Genomic DNA, 14137 nt, shown 5'->3' on the forward strand with positions numbered 1-14137 from the left:
GTTACCGGCTGGAGCTATCAGGCCAGAAGCTGAGTGTCATACAACACTGTGGACTGGCATTGGCCTCGTGTGGTTCGAAATACTTAGTTACCATGGCCAAGTATGACTAAACCCGCGACCTTTCTCTGGAGTGGCATAACGCTGAGGGTGCAGTTAGTCAACAGTTGTGGGGAATCCTGGACACGCCACGCCCCAGAACACTGATAACCACAGCCCTTCCTGTTCACGGGGACCTCAGGCCAAGGGTTACTTTTCACATGCCCTCTCCACCTCGGTCCTAAAGCACACCAGCGGGGAAGCACACAGTGTGGCCAAGTACCATTCGGCCGGAAGCCAAGGTGCCAGCAGGACCCGGCCTCCCCCAGCAGCTCAGTAGTCCTGGCAGCATGTGAAGGTTCACTTCCCACACTTATTTTCCCCTCAAACTAGAGCTTTACGGGGTGGGGGGCGGGTAGAGAAGAAAGAAACTCAAGTGCCAACTTATCTAGTACCCAGGTGCGACTAAAGTTTCTCCCAGGCCCTCTCAGCCCTGAAGATGCCAACTCTCGGGATATTTCGCCTGCAGCCGCTCTAACGAAGACAGAAGCAGCGTAACAAGCTCTGAAATGGTCCTCACGATTGTCCTCGCAGGCCGGTGGGAGCCCGCTGGGCGCCGGGTCCGCCCGGGCACCCAGGCCGGCTCCTGCGCGGCCTCCACCCCGGTCCCCCGGGTCCCCAGCGCCCGGCGCTCCCCGAGGGTCCCCTGGGCGCCGCCCCCAGGCGGGTCCTCCGGTCCCGGTCCCGGCCGGCGGCACCGCCACACTCACCGTGTCCTCACGTCCGCCGCGCCCGCCTGATCCGAAAGGAAACCCAGCCCGGCGCGCGCCCCGCCCGCCCGCCGCCCGCCGCCCGCCTCGCCCGCAGGCCGGTCCCGCGGCCCCGACCTTCACGCACTCCCCGAGCGCGGCCGGAGCGGAGGGCGGGGCCGAGCGGGAGGGGCGGGGCGGGGGAGTCCGGTGGGCGGGGCAGGTGGGAGGGGCAGGGCGGGCCTGAGGGCGGGGCCGAGAGGAGGGGCGGGGCCGGGGAGCGGGAGGGGCGGGGCGGGCCGGAGGGCGGGGCACAAACTCCGCGGCGGGAGGGGCGGGCCGGGCGCCAGGTGCGCTGCGGGTCCCGTCCGGCCCCAGTGCGGGGATCGCTCCCCGGGGCCGAAGGCGCGGCTGGAGCAAAGGCCCGGCCCTCTGGAGGCCTTCCGCGGGCAAGCCCGCGCTCCTCCCGGGCGCACGGGCTAATGCTTGGTCCGGAAGGGCGCAGCCCCGGCGTCTGGGCTTGAGTCTGCGCGCAGTCAGGCGGGGCACAGAGGCCCGTGTGAAACAAGCACAGTGGGGCCTTGGAGGGCGGACAGGGCGCGGGTGACCACAGTGGGGAAAGTGCCAGCCTCGTCCGAAACAAGACAGGTTCAGTTTGGAAACCTCGGAGAGCTGGGGGCGTCCCTGGTGGCTCAGACAGTAAAGAATCCGCCCGCACCATAGAAGGCCCAGGTTCGATCCCTGGGTGGGGAAGACCCGCTGGAGAAGGAAAAGGCAGCCCACTCCAGTATTCTTACCTGGAGAATCTCATGGACAGAGGAGCCTGCGGAGCTACAGGCCATGGGGTCGCAAAGAGTTGTCCAGGATTGAGCGACTTTCACTAGACTTCTCTAAAGGCCCACTGGTGGGCTTCCCAGGTGGTGCTGGTGGTAAAGAACCCACCTGACTAATGCCGGTAGACCGGCAATCCCTGGGTTGGGAAATCCCCTGGAGGAGGGACTGGCAGCCCACTCCAGTATCCTTGCCTGGAGACTCCCATGGACAGAGGGGCCTGGCAGGCTACAGTCCACGGGATCACAGAGAGTCACACAGGACTGAGCAACTCTCACCTTTAGATAGCTTAGTGCCTTCTCTGCCCTAAAGCCTAAGCCAGGGCTGTCAACAGCGACCCTGCACTCACCTCTGGCCGGATAATTCATTGCAGTGGGAGGCCCCTCCACCCACTAGGTGCCAGCCGCAAAGCCCTGGTGTGAGTGCCTTAGTTTTATTTTTGGAGCAGTAAACACTGAGGGAGGCTCAAATATCTCGCTTCTACCCTTAATTTCTCCAGCCCTTTGCACCCCAGGTTTGTTCACTGGGCTCTACCCTTCCCTCCTATCTTTGTCCAGAAATAAGCAACGTGTTGTAAAATGAGAAATAAAATTGAGTCACTGTGACAAGGGGTTTTAAGCAGAGCTAAAAGTCCATCAACGAGATGGACTTAGGCCTCGGCCTTACCAGGTGGAATCAGGAATGTTTGAACTGGGCCAAACCGCAGACACTCCAAGGACTCTGCAAGGACACCTGCAAAGGGTCACAGGAAAGGACTTTCCCCTTCCTTGCTTGATGGCCTTAGCCATCCCCTGGCCAGCCCCTGGCTTCTGAAGCATCTTATGACTTGCAAGGTGAAGCAAACAGCATTGCAAAAGTTACACCAGAGTTCTATTTTTGAGTGCGAAGTGATGATATCAGTTTGCGGCTTTTGATTATAAGCAGGAGCCCTGAAAACTGCAATCTGAATTCTCGCCCATGGGGTGGATGCACCGCCAGGGACCTTTTCCCAACTGGGACTCCAGATAGCCGTTATTCGGGACTCCCAGCGCTGTTCAGGGCGTCCCAGGTGGCACTAGTGCTGAAGAACCCGCCTGCCAATGCGGGAGATGTAAGAGATGCAGGCTCAATCCCTGGGTTGGGAGGACCCCCTGAAGGGCGTGGAGACCCACTCCAGTGTTCTTGCCTGGAGAATCCCAGCGTCGGGAGACCCTGGTGGGCTGCCGTCTATGTGGTCACACAGAGTTGGACACCACTGAAGCGACTTAGCAGCAACAGCAGCAGTAGCAGTAATGTCTGCATGTTGAAATCAAACCAGATGATCTTCTATTAAATATTGAAATCGTTTATTGTGTATAACGAGTGGTTTCTTTTGTTAATGAATCCTTCAAACCTAAAACGCAAGTAGAACTTGCAACAAAACAATTGGTGTCTCGTATTTAGAGAATTCACTACAAGACCTAGAACTAACACCCAAAAAAGATATCCTTTTCATTATAGGGAACTGGAATGCAAAAGTAGGAAGTCAAGAAACACCTGGAGTAAAAGGCAAATTTGGCCTTGGAGTACAGAATGAAGCAGGGCAAAGGCTAATAGAGTTCTGCCAAGAGAACGCACTGGTCAGAGCAAACACCCTCTTCCAACAACACAAGAGAAAACTTTACACATGGACATCACCAGGTGGTCAACACCAAAATCAGATTGATTATATTCTTTGCAGCTGAAGATGGAGAAGCTCTATACAGTCAGCAAAAACAAGACCGGGAGCTGACTGTGGCTCAGCTCATGAACTCCTTATTGCCAAATTCAGACTGAAATTGAAGAAAGTGGGAAAAACCACTAGACCATTCAGGTATGATCTAAATCAAATCCCTTATGACTATACAGTGGAAGTGAGAAATAGATTTAAGGGACTAGATCTGATGGACAGAGTGCCTGATGAACTATGGATGGATTGTACAGGAGACAGGGACCAAGACCATCTCCATGGAAAAGAAATGCAAAAAAGCAACATGGCTGTCGGAGGAGGCCTTACAAATAGCTATGAAAAGAAGAGAAGCGAAACGCAAAGGAGAAAAGGAAAGATATTCCCATTTGAATGCAGAATTCCAAAGAATAACAAGGAGAGATAAGAAGCCTTCCTCAGCGATCAATGCAAAGAAATAGAGGAAAACAACAGAATGGGAAAGACTAGCCATCTCTTCAAGAAAATTAGAGACACCAAGGGAACATTTCCTGCAAAGATGGGCTCGATAAAGGACAGAAACGGTGTGGACCTAACAGAAGCAGGAATGGTCATCTGACGCCAAACGTCCGCAGTGCGGCCTTTGGGAAATGCTGGCTGGGCACGTAATCAGCCCCCTTTCACTTCGGAACCCACCACCCTGGACCCTCCCTTCCCTTCCCTTGGTTCCTGGGCAGGTCACCACCCCCCCACCGTCCCCCCTGCCCCCAGGACCTGTTACCCCCTTCTGAGTCACACTGCTATGGCCTCAGCTCTCAGTCAGGAAATCTTTACCCTATCATTTGAATTGCTTCTTAAGTGTCTCTTTAGGTCCAGCCTGGTCCTGTTATTTGAGTTGACAATCTTCATTATGGATGGATGCAGCCCTCATGGAGGAAACAAGTTTAGATGGAGAAAGGTCTTCAAAGTTAAGGAAAAAACAAGTGTACAGGGAGAAAGACCTTCAAAGTTCCGGAAAACTTTGCAGAACAGGGCCATATTCAACATTGCTCTTTGTAGGCTGCTGAGACATGGCATCTGAGTGCTCGCAAGCAGAGCTGCCGGCATGGTCTTTTGCTAACAATACCCGCACAGGACTCACTGGGCTGAGAGTTAGGAGGCCAAGAGGGACTGACCTGGTTGGTGTTGGGAGACGGTGCTCTGACGGGTTACCCAGACCTGTTGGGGTGCGCTTGCCAGAAACCAGCTCTGTTTCTTCTCTAGAGCTGAAAGTCAGACCATGAAATAAAGACTTTGAAAAACATGGAAACCTCCTCCCTTCTGGACAGTGTTGGAGAACTTCCCAAAATGCTTCCTTCTAGGGGCCTTATTTTTCTTTTTTTTTTTTGGCAGGATCCTTCAGATTCAGTCAGATAGGAAAATATTTTTCAGATACAATGCTACTTTCTTAAATATAATCAGATAGGGAAAAATCAGATGGAAAAGCCAGCATTTCAAAATCATTTGATTTTTAATTGATTGTTAAAAGGATTTCATGTCCCCTATGTATCTCTTTGGGACTTCTCTGGTGGCTCAGATGGTAAATTATCTGCCTGCAATGCTGGAGATCCATGTTCAGTCCCAGGGTTGGGAAGATCCTTGGAGAAGGGAACGACCACCCACTGCAGTATTCTTGCCTGGAGAATCCCATGGACAGAGGAGCTGGCGGGAGACAGTCCATGTATCTACTGTTGGGAGAAGACGCAGAAAGAAATGAAAAGCATTTTTTCTCATTTCGAGGTCAGTTTATTCAGCCTCGGTTAAACCCGTCTTCTACCACGGGGATACACGACGGGCGGAGGGAGTCCCTCGGGCCTTGGACACAGAGGCTGCCCACGTCCACATTAGAGGAGAGAGCCCTCTTCTCAGGAGCGCGAAGGCCCAGAGCTGAGGACGAGCGGGCGGAGGCCCCTGGGTGCGCGCACAGCGGGGGTGAGCATCCTGCTGCCTCCGGTGGAAGCGCCCTCAGCGAGGCCTGCAACGCCTGGGCCCCGAGCAAGTGTCTCTGAGAGCGGGCAGGGTGCCGCGTGGCGGGGCTGCGGATCTCCTGCTTCTTCTCCTGGGGTCGGAGGCATTCCCCCAGCGTCTGCCCTGACAGCTGTGAACATCAGGGGATGCTGGGGCCGGTGCTGCATCCAGGCAGCTGCCCCTGAATCAGGGCTCACCTGGACCTTTCGCGGAGAGAGAGGCCCCGGGGCAGGACGAAGCCCCCGCCTCCATCCTTCCTTGTGGACACATCGAACAGGGCCTGGCTCCCAGATGGCTGGACACTAACTCCTGGGCAGGCAGACAGCTGGCGTGTGGGCCCAGGGATGCCCAGAGCTGCGAGCCTCTCTGGGAAGAAGCACCCCATTCAGGGGGTTGCAGGGACCCCGACACCCTTCTCTTCCACTTCGGAGTGCTGAGCCGTGACCTTTGCCCTTCCTTGACACACCACCTTCTGACTCGGAGAACTCTGCATGACACGAACAAATAAATATAATAAATCCAGATATTGCCTAGGAGCACACTTGAAAAAACATACTAAAGGAGTTTCAGGCAAATCTTTCTTTTTAAAATCTCCGCTTGCTCTGGGTGCTCTCTGTCCTACCCTTGTGTTCATAGGGCAGGAACACCCGAGAATCTGGGATGGGTCCTGCAGTGTCTCTGCACAGAAAACAGTCTGTGGATCATCTTGAAGCAGAGCCTGCCACGCACATGCTCTGAGGTGTGGGGGTGAGGAGCTGGGCGAGGGGGGGATGAGACAGGTGTTCGGGACAGACGAGGTCTTCTGGATTTCAGGATCTGACCGGTGTTCCAGGTGGACAAGCGCTTACATGTGAGAGGTTCCGAGCTGGGACAAATCCAGAAAACTGAAGTCACGTTCAGGAGGTGCACGGAGGGGGAGCCGACTGCCCAGCACTTTATGTGCAGAACTCCGGAACCACCGGGCGCCCTTCTCTGGGTTCCGTGTGCTGGGTGCAGGCCCTTCCTGATCTGGCCCGGCTTGGGTTTCAAGGCTCCTTCCTGCCACTGTCTTCCCCTCCGGGACCATGCCCCCGCCCCCCAGTGCCACCTCCTGGGACCTCCCAGGTCATTCTTAGAGGACCTGTTCTCTGACATCACCCGGATCTAAAATGCTGTTTCCCTCTGCGTCTGGTTGAAAAGCTTTAACATTTGTACCTAATCACATCCCCCAGGAATCCTCACCATTCCTTTAGAAATGTGTCCAGACACCGCATTTGATGGTAGAGACAAAAAATCAAGTCAAGGGGAATGAGCCTGTCCTAAGGCCAGTCACCTAGTGGGAACCATACAGAACACAGAAGCTCCTCCATAAAGTCCGTCCAGAGTGAAGTGTCTGCCAGGGACTTTCTTGGGGAATTTGTGTGTGGCTGCCACCATCTAGATGTTTTCTCATAACGTCTAGGAAGTACCTCTGAGCACTTTTGGTGTTCTCAAAACCTGTGAGACACCTCAGGTTGGAGGTCGTGTCCTCAGCCAGGTGCCCAGCACCCAGTCCAGTGCCATGCTCATGGGAGAGGCCGAGACATCCCTGCTATTTGAGTTGACAAAGGTAATTATGCACGGTTGGAGCACTCATGGAGGAAACAAGTTTAGAGGAAGAAATGTCTTCAAAGTTACAGAAGAAAGAAGTTGAGAGGGAAAAAGGTCTTCAAAGTTAAGGAAAAATCAAGTTTATAGGGATCAGTTCAGTTCAGTTCAGTCGCTCAGTTGTGTCCGACTCTTTGGGACCCCAGGAATCGCAGCACGCCATGCTTCCCTGTCCATCACCAACTCCCAGAGTTCACTCAAACTCATGTCCATCGAGTTGGTGATGCCATCCAGTCATCTCATCCTCTGTTGTCCCCTTCTCCTCCTGCCCCCAATCCCTCCCATCATCAGGGTCTTTTCCAGTGAGTCAACTCTTCGCATGAGGTGGCCAAAGTATTGGAGTTTCAGCTTTAGCATCAGTCCTTCCAAGGAGCACCCAGGACACATCTCCTTTAGGATGGACTGGTTGGATCTCCTTGCAGTCCAAGGGACTCTCAAGAGTCTTCTGCAACACCACAGTTCAAAAGCATCAATTCTTCGGCGATCAGCTTTCTTCACAGTCCAACTCTCACATCCATACATGACCACGGGAAAAACCATAGCCTTGACTAGATGGACCTTTGTTGGCAAAGTAATATCTCTGCTTTTTAATATGCTATCTAGGTTGGTCATAAGTTTCCTTCCGAGGAGTAAGCGTCTTTTAACTTCATGGCTGCATTCACCATCTGCAGTGATTTTGGAGCCCCCCAAAATAAAGTCTGACACTGTTTCCACTGTTTCCCCATCTATTTCCCAAGAAGTGATGGGACCAGATGCCATGATCTTTGTTTTCTGAATGTTGAGCTTTAAGCCAACTTTTTCACTCTCCTCTTTCACTTTCATGAAGAGGCTTTTTAGTTCCTCTTCACTTTCTGCCATAAGGGTGGTGTCATCTGCATATCTGAGCCTATTGATATTTCTCCCGGCAATCTTGATTCCAGCTTGTGCTTCATCCAGCCCAGCATTTCTCATGATGTACTCTGCATATAAGTTAAATAAGCAGGGTGACAATATACAGCCTTGACGTACTCCTTTTCCTATTTGGAACCAGTCTGTTGTTTCATGTCCAGTTCTAACTGTTGCTTCCTGACCTGCATATAGGTTTCTCAAGAGGCAGATCAGGTGGTCTGGTATTCCCATCTCTCTCAGAATTTTCCACAGTTTATTGTGATCCACACAGTCAATGGCTTTGGCATAGTCAATGAAGCAGAAATAGATGTTTTCCTCGAACTCTCTTGCTTTTTCGATGATCCATTGGATGTTGGCAATTTGATCTCTGGTTCCTCTGCCTTTTCTAAAACCAGCTTGAACATCTGGAAGTTTTAGGTTCACGTATTGCCGAAGCCTGGCTTGGAGAATTTCGAGCGTGACTTTACAGATGGCTGCAATTGTGCGGTAGTTTGAGCATTCTTTGGAATTGCCTTCCTTGGGATTAGAATGAAAACTGACCTTTTCCAGTCCTGTGGCCAGTGCTGAGTTTTCCAAATTTGCTGGCATATTGAGTGCAGCACTTTCACAGCATCATCTTTCAGGATTTGTAATGATTCAACTGGAACCACATCACCTCCACCAGCTTTGTTCATAGTGATGCTTCCTAAGGCCCACTTGACTTCGCATTCCAGGGCGTCTGGCTCTAGGTGAGTGATCACACCATTGTGATTATCTGGGTCATGAAGCTCTTTTTTGTACAGTTCTCCTGTGTATTCTTGCCACCTCTTCTTAATATCTTCTGCTTCTGTTAGGTCCATACCATTTCTTTCCTTTATTGAGCCCATCTTTGCATGAAATGTTCCCTTGGTATCTCTAATTTTCTTGAAGAGATCTCTAGTCTTTCCCATTCTGTTGTTTTCCTCTATTTCTTTGCATTGATCTCTGAGGAAGGCTTTCTTATCTCTCCTTGCTATTCTTTGGAACTCTGCATTCAGATGCATATGTCTTTCCTTTTCTCCTTTGCTTTTCGCTTCTCTTCTTTTCACAGCTATTCGCAAGGCCTGCTCAGACAGCCATTTTGCTCCTGTGCCGTCCGTCGCGGCCTGGAGCTGGCGGTTGCCACCCCTGATGTTTCAGAGGGATAAAGGTTTTCAAAGTTAAGGAAAAACCAAGTTTAGAGGGAGAAAAGGTCTTCAAAGTTAAGGAAAAACCAAGTTTAGATGGAGAAAGTTCTTCAAATTAAGGAAAAAACAAGTTGAGAGGGAGAAATATCTTCAAAATTAAGGAACAAATAAGTTTAGAGGGAGAAAGCCCTTCAAAGTTCTGGAAACCTGTGCAGAACAGGGCCCTGCTCAGCTTTGCTCTTTGTAGGCTGCTGAGAAATGGCATCTGAGTGCCTGCAGGCAGAGCTGCAGGCACCGTCTTTTGCTAACAATACCCGCACAGGACTCACTGGGCTGAGAGTTAGGAGGCCAAGAGGGACACTCCTTGTTGATGGTGGGAGACGGTGCTCTGATGGGTTACGAAGGCCTGTCCGGGTGCACTTGTCAGAAACCAACTTTGTTTCTTCTCTAGAGCTGAAAATCAGATCATGAAATAAAGACTTTGAAAACACAGAAACCTGCTCCCTTCTAGACAGTGTTGGAAAACTTCTGAAATAGCTTCCGGTAAACCTCTTATCAGATAAGTGCTGATTGCACTGACACTATGGTTATACTTATTGCATTCCTGGGTCAGGAAGATCAATGCCTTGTTTTTCTTTTTTTGGGGCAGGATCCTTCAGATTCAACAAGATTGGGAAATATTTTTCAGATACAATGCTACTTTCTTAAAAGTAAAAACATAGGGAAAATATTTGGAAAAGATAACATTTCAAAATCCTTTGAGCTTTAATTGAGTGTTAGAAGGATTTCATTTCCTCTGTGTATCTCTTTGGGGCTTCACTGGTGGCTCAGATGGTAAAGAATCGGCCTGCGATGGCAGATACCCAGGTTTGATCCCTAGGTCAGGAAGATCCCCTGCAGAAGTGAAAGGCTACCCCCTCCAGCATTCTGGCCTGCACAATTCTACACGTGACCCATACAGTCCATGGGGTCGCAGAGTCGGACGCGACTGAGCAACATTCACTCTCACCCTGGCGAGGCCTCAGCTTCTGTCCTCAGCTGTGACTCTTTGACACACAGGCGCGGCTGGGCCGGTGAATCCCGCATGCGGCTCCCAGCACCCACGTCCCATACCCTGCTCTGTTCCTACTTGTCTCCTGGAAACCTTCACTTAATGCTCCTCAAGCACCATGAGTCCTCTTCCATAGGGGATGCGGGTTTGACCCCTGGGTCAGGAAGCTCCCCTGGAGCAGGAAATGAAAATCCTACAGGTGCATTTGCAGTCCACGGTGGGCGGCAGTCCATGGGTTCTCAAGGAGTCGGACTTGACGGGAGCGCAGTGATCTGAGTTAGACTAGTAAATGGCACCGCGTCTCCACTCCTTTCCGGGCCCCTTGCCCCCCGTCCACCTGGTGCTCACATCCTGTGATGCCCGCTGTCTCATCAGCTCTGGGCAGCACCCCATCACTGCTGCACTGCCCAGGCTCAGGCCCGCCTGGCTGTGCCCTGCTCCCCAGACCCGAGTCCTAAGGGCCCCTGGGGCCTCTGCCCCTGCACCCGGTCCATGCTGAGGGCCGGTGCTGGAGGCAGAAAGGACACGGGAGGGAGGAGGGGAGGAGACGGGTGAATGAAGGAATCCCGTTACTCGTCCAGTTTGGACCACACAGTGAAGGTTCCCCATGTTGTCATGCGGCCCCTCAGTCGTGTCCGACTCTGCGCCCCCGTGGCCTGCAGCACGCCAGGCTTCCTGTCCATCATCATCTCCCGGGGCTTGCTAACACTCATGTCCATTGAGTCAATGATGAATCCAACCTTCTCATCCTCTGTCTCCCCCTTCGCCTCCTGCCTGCAATCTTTCCCGGCATCAGGGTCTTTTCCAATGAGTCAGCTCTTCACATCAGGTGACTAAAGCATTAGAGCTTCAGCTTCAGCATCAGTCTTTCCAATGAATATTCAGGATTTGTTTCCTTTAGGATTGTCTGGTTTGATTGCCTTGCAGTTTGAGGGACACTCAAGATCTTTTCCAACACCAGGGCCCCATGACTGACAGATGAATCCCCAATTCCTCAGAACGGCCTCCCGGTTCTTTCCAGTCCAGCCCTGCCCAATCCTTCCAGCCCTGCCTGCCTCACCTTGGCCGCTCCGTGGCCCACACACTCTGTCTGGTCCTGAGTGGACCTCCCGGGAGCGGGAGCCCTTCCCACCAGTGACTCCACCTGGTTGTTCCTCCTCCAGCCTCCCCTGGACCTCACCCCTCCCTCGGCCCGGCTCCTCTGTCACCGCGGGAGCCCAGTCCAAGCCCCATGGCATCACTAGCTCCATCCCTCTGGCCCCATCGGGGAGGTTATGTGCCCATCAGAGCCGCCACCCGCTGCACCAGGACACAACCTGTTTCCCGTCCCTCTGAACCGACAGAAGAGGAAGAGCTTGTGTGACCAGTCTTATCCCTCGCCTCCTTCGTGACCTGATAGAGTCCTCGGTACAATCAGCTTCCAACACATAGAACTGGGGTTTTCCACTCTGCTACCTCGTGGGGCTCAGGGGTAGGAAGGTGGGGCTGCTCCCTGTGCGGGTCTCGTGTGGCCCCGCCCTCCGGCAGGGCCCGCCCCGCCCCGCCTCTCCAACCAGGGTATTTGAGCTCCAGTGCTGAGGTCCCTGCCCAGCCTGCTCCTGCCGCTGTCCTTACAGTACCTGTGGGGCAGTGGGGCCTGGGCACAGGCCTGCGCGAGGTGGAAGACGGGCGGGCCGTGCGGCAGACATCACGACGCTGTGAGTGTGGATCCTGGACCCCCACGGCCGCTCGGGGTTTTGTGAAATGTGTATGCTTCTTCCTGGCATGGGCATTGAATGGAGAAGAGCTGTCCCTTAAGAGCTGTCCCTCTAGTGTAAACTAGATTGTTGATATTTTTCTTTGATACCTGCAATGTCTCTATGATAAAACTGCTTAAGTTTTGTCCCATGTTTTTTTTTCTTTTTTAGGATTCCGATTTCTTTAATCTTTTTATGATTGACTGGTAAGGATTTTTATGTTATTACAAAGTTATCATGAAAGTCAGTTTATGATTATGTGACAGGTTATTTTCAAATTCAAGGCTCAGGAGAAATCAGAAACATCTTAGTAAACGATTCTCAGTGCTTGGACATTTATTTCACAGTTGTCGAGGAACCAGGTAATAAGCGAGGAAGTGGTTTTTAAATAAGAAAGTATTGTTTTACTCTGCTCACAAAAGTAGTTTGTAGCGGTGTGACCACGGGGTTTAGCTTCTGTCTGTGGTGCTGTTGTTCAGTTGCTCAGTCTTGTCTTACTCTTTGCGACCCCATGGACTGCAGCCCGCCAGGCCTCCCTGTTCATCACCCACTCCCGGAGTTCATCGAAACTCATGTGCATTGAGTCGCTGATGCCATCCAGCCATCTCATCCTCTGTCGTCCCTTCTCCTCCCGCCTTCAATCTTTCCCAGCATCAGGGTCTTTTCCAGTGAGTCAGTTCTTCCCATCAGGTGGCCAAAGAATTGGAGTTTCAGCTTCAGCATCCATCCTTCAATGAATATTCAGCACTGATCTTTAGGATGGACTGGTTGGAACTCCTTGCAGTCCAAGGCACTCCCAAGTGTCTTCTCCAACACCACAGTTCAAAAACATCAGTTTTTCGGCGCTCAGCTTTCTTTATAGTCCAACTTTCACATTCATACACAACTACTGGGAAAACCATAGCTTTGACTAAACAGACCTTTGTTGGCAAAGTAGTGTCTCTGTTTTTAACATGCTGTCTAGGTTGGTCATGACTTTTCCTCCAGGGGGTAAGTGTCTTTTCATGTCATGGTTGCTGTCACCTACTGCAGTGATTTTGGAGCCCCCCAAAATAAACCCAGCCACTGTTTCCCCATCTATTTGCCATGAAGTGATGGGACAAGATGCCATGATATTAGTTTTCTGAACATTGAGCTTTAAGCCAACTGTTTCACTCTCCCCTTTCACTTTCATCAAGAGGCTTTTTCGTTCTTCTTTACTTTCTGCCATAAGAGTGGTGTCATTTGCATATCTGAGGTTATTGATATTTCTCCCAGCAATCTTGATTCCAGCTTGTGCTTCATCCAGCCCAGCATTTCTCATGATGTACTCTGCATATAAGTTAAATAAGCAGGGTGACAATATACAGCCTTGACATACGCCTTTCCCTATTTGGAACCAGTGTGTTTTTCCATGTCCAGTTCTAAATGTTGCTTCCTGACCTGCATATGGATTTCTCAAAAGGCAGGTCAGGTGGTCTGCTATTCTGATCTCTCTCAGAATTTTCCACAGTTTATTGTGATCCACACAGTCAACAGCTTTGGCATAGTCAGTAAAACAGAAATAGATGTTTTCCTAGAACCCTTTTGCTTTTTCGATGATTCAGCAGATGTTGGCAATATGGTCTCTGGTTCCTCTGCCTTTGCCATGGCCTGTGGTTGCTGTGACTAGTACATTCTCTTGGCAAAACTCTATTAGCTTCTGCCTGGCTTCATACTGAAAGGAGGGGATTACAGATCCCATGGGACGATCCAGCCTCTACCCTGCCTGCTGCCAGACCAGGGAGCTCCTCCATTTGCTGGTTCCTTCAGTTCAGTTCAGTTCAGTCGCTCAGTCGTGTCCGACTCTCCGCGACCCCATGAATCACAGCACGCCAGGCCTCTCTGTCCATCACCAACTCCCGGAGTACACTCAAACCCATGTCCACAGAGTCGGTGATGCCATCCAGCCATCTCATTCTCCGTCGTCCCCTTCTCCTCCCGCCCCCAACCTTTCCCAGCATCAGAGTCTTTTCCAGTGAGTCAACCTGTCGCATGAGGTGGCCAAAGTATTGCAGTTTCAGCTTCAGCATCAGTCCCTCCAATGAACACCCAGGATTGATCTCCTTTAGAATGGACTGGTTGGATCTCCTTGCAGTATAAGGGACTCTCAAGAGTCTTCTCCAACACCACAGTTCAAAAGCATCGATTCTTCGGCGATCAGCCTTCTTCACAGTCCAACTCTCACATCCATACATGACCACGGGAAAAACCATTGCCTTGACCAGACGGACCCTTGTTGGCAAAGTAATGTCTCTGCTTTTTAATATACTATCAAGGTTGGTCATAACTTTCCTTACAAGGAGCAAGCGTCTTTTAATTTCATGGCTGCAATCAGCATCTGCAGTGATTCTGGAGCCCAAAAAAATAAAGTCTGACACTGTTTC

The sequence above is a fragment of the Moschus berezovskii genome, chromosome 23 (genome assembly GCF_049115385.1).
Source record: "Moschus berezovskii isolate FMDL1 chromosome 23, NW_MosBer_1.0, whole genome shotgun sequence".
Classification (NCBI taxonomy): Eukaryota; Metazoa; Chordata; class Mammalia; order Artiodactyla; family Moschidae; genus Moschus; species Moschus berezovskii.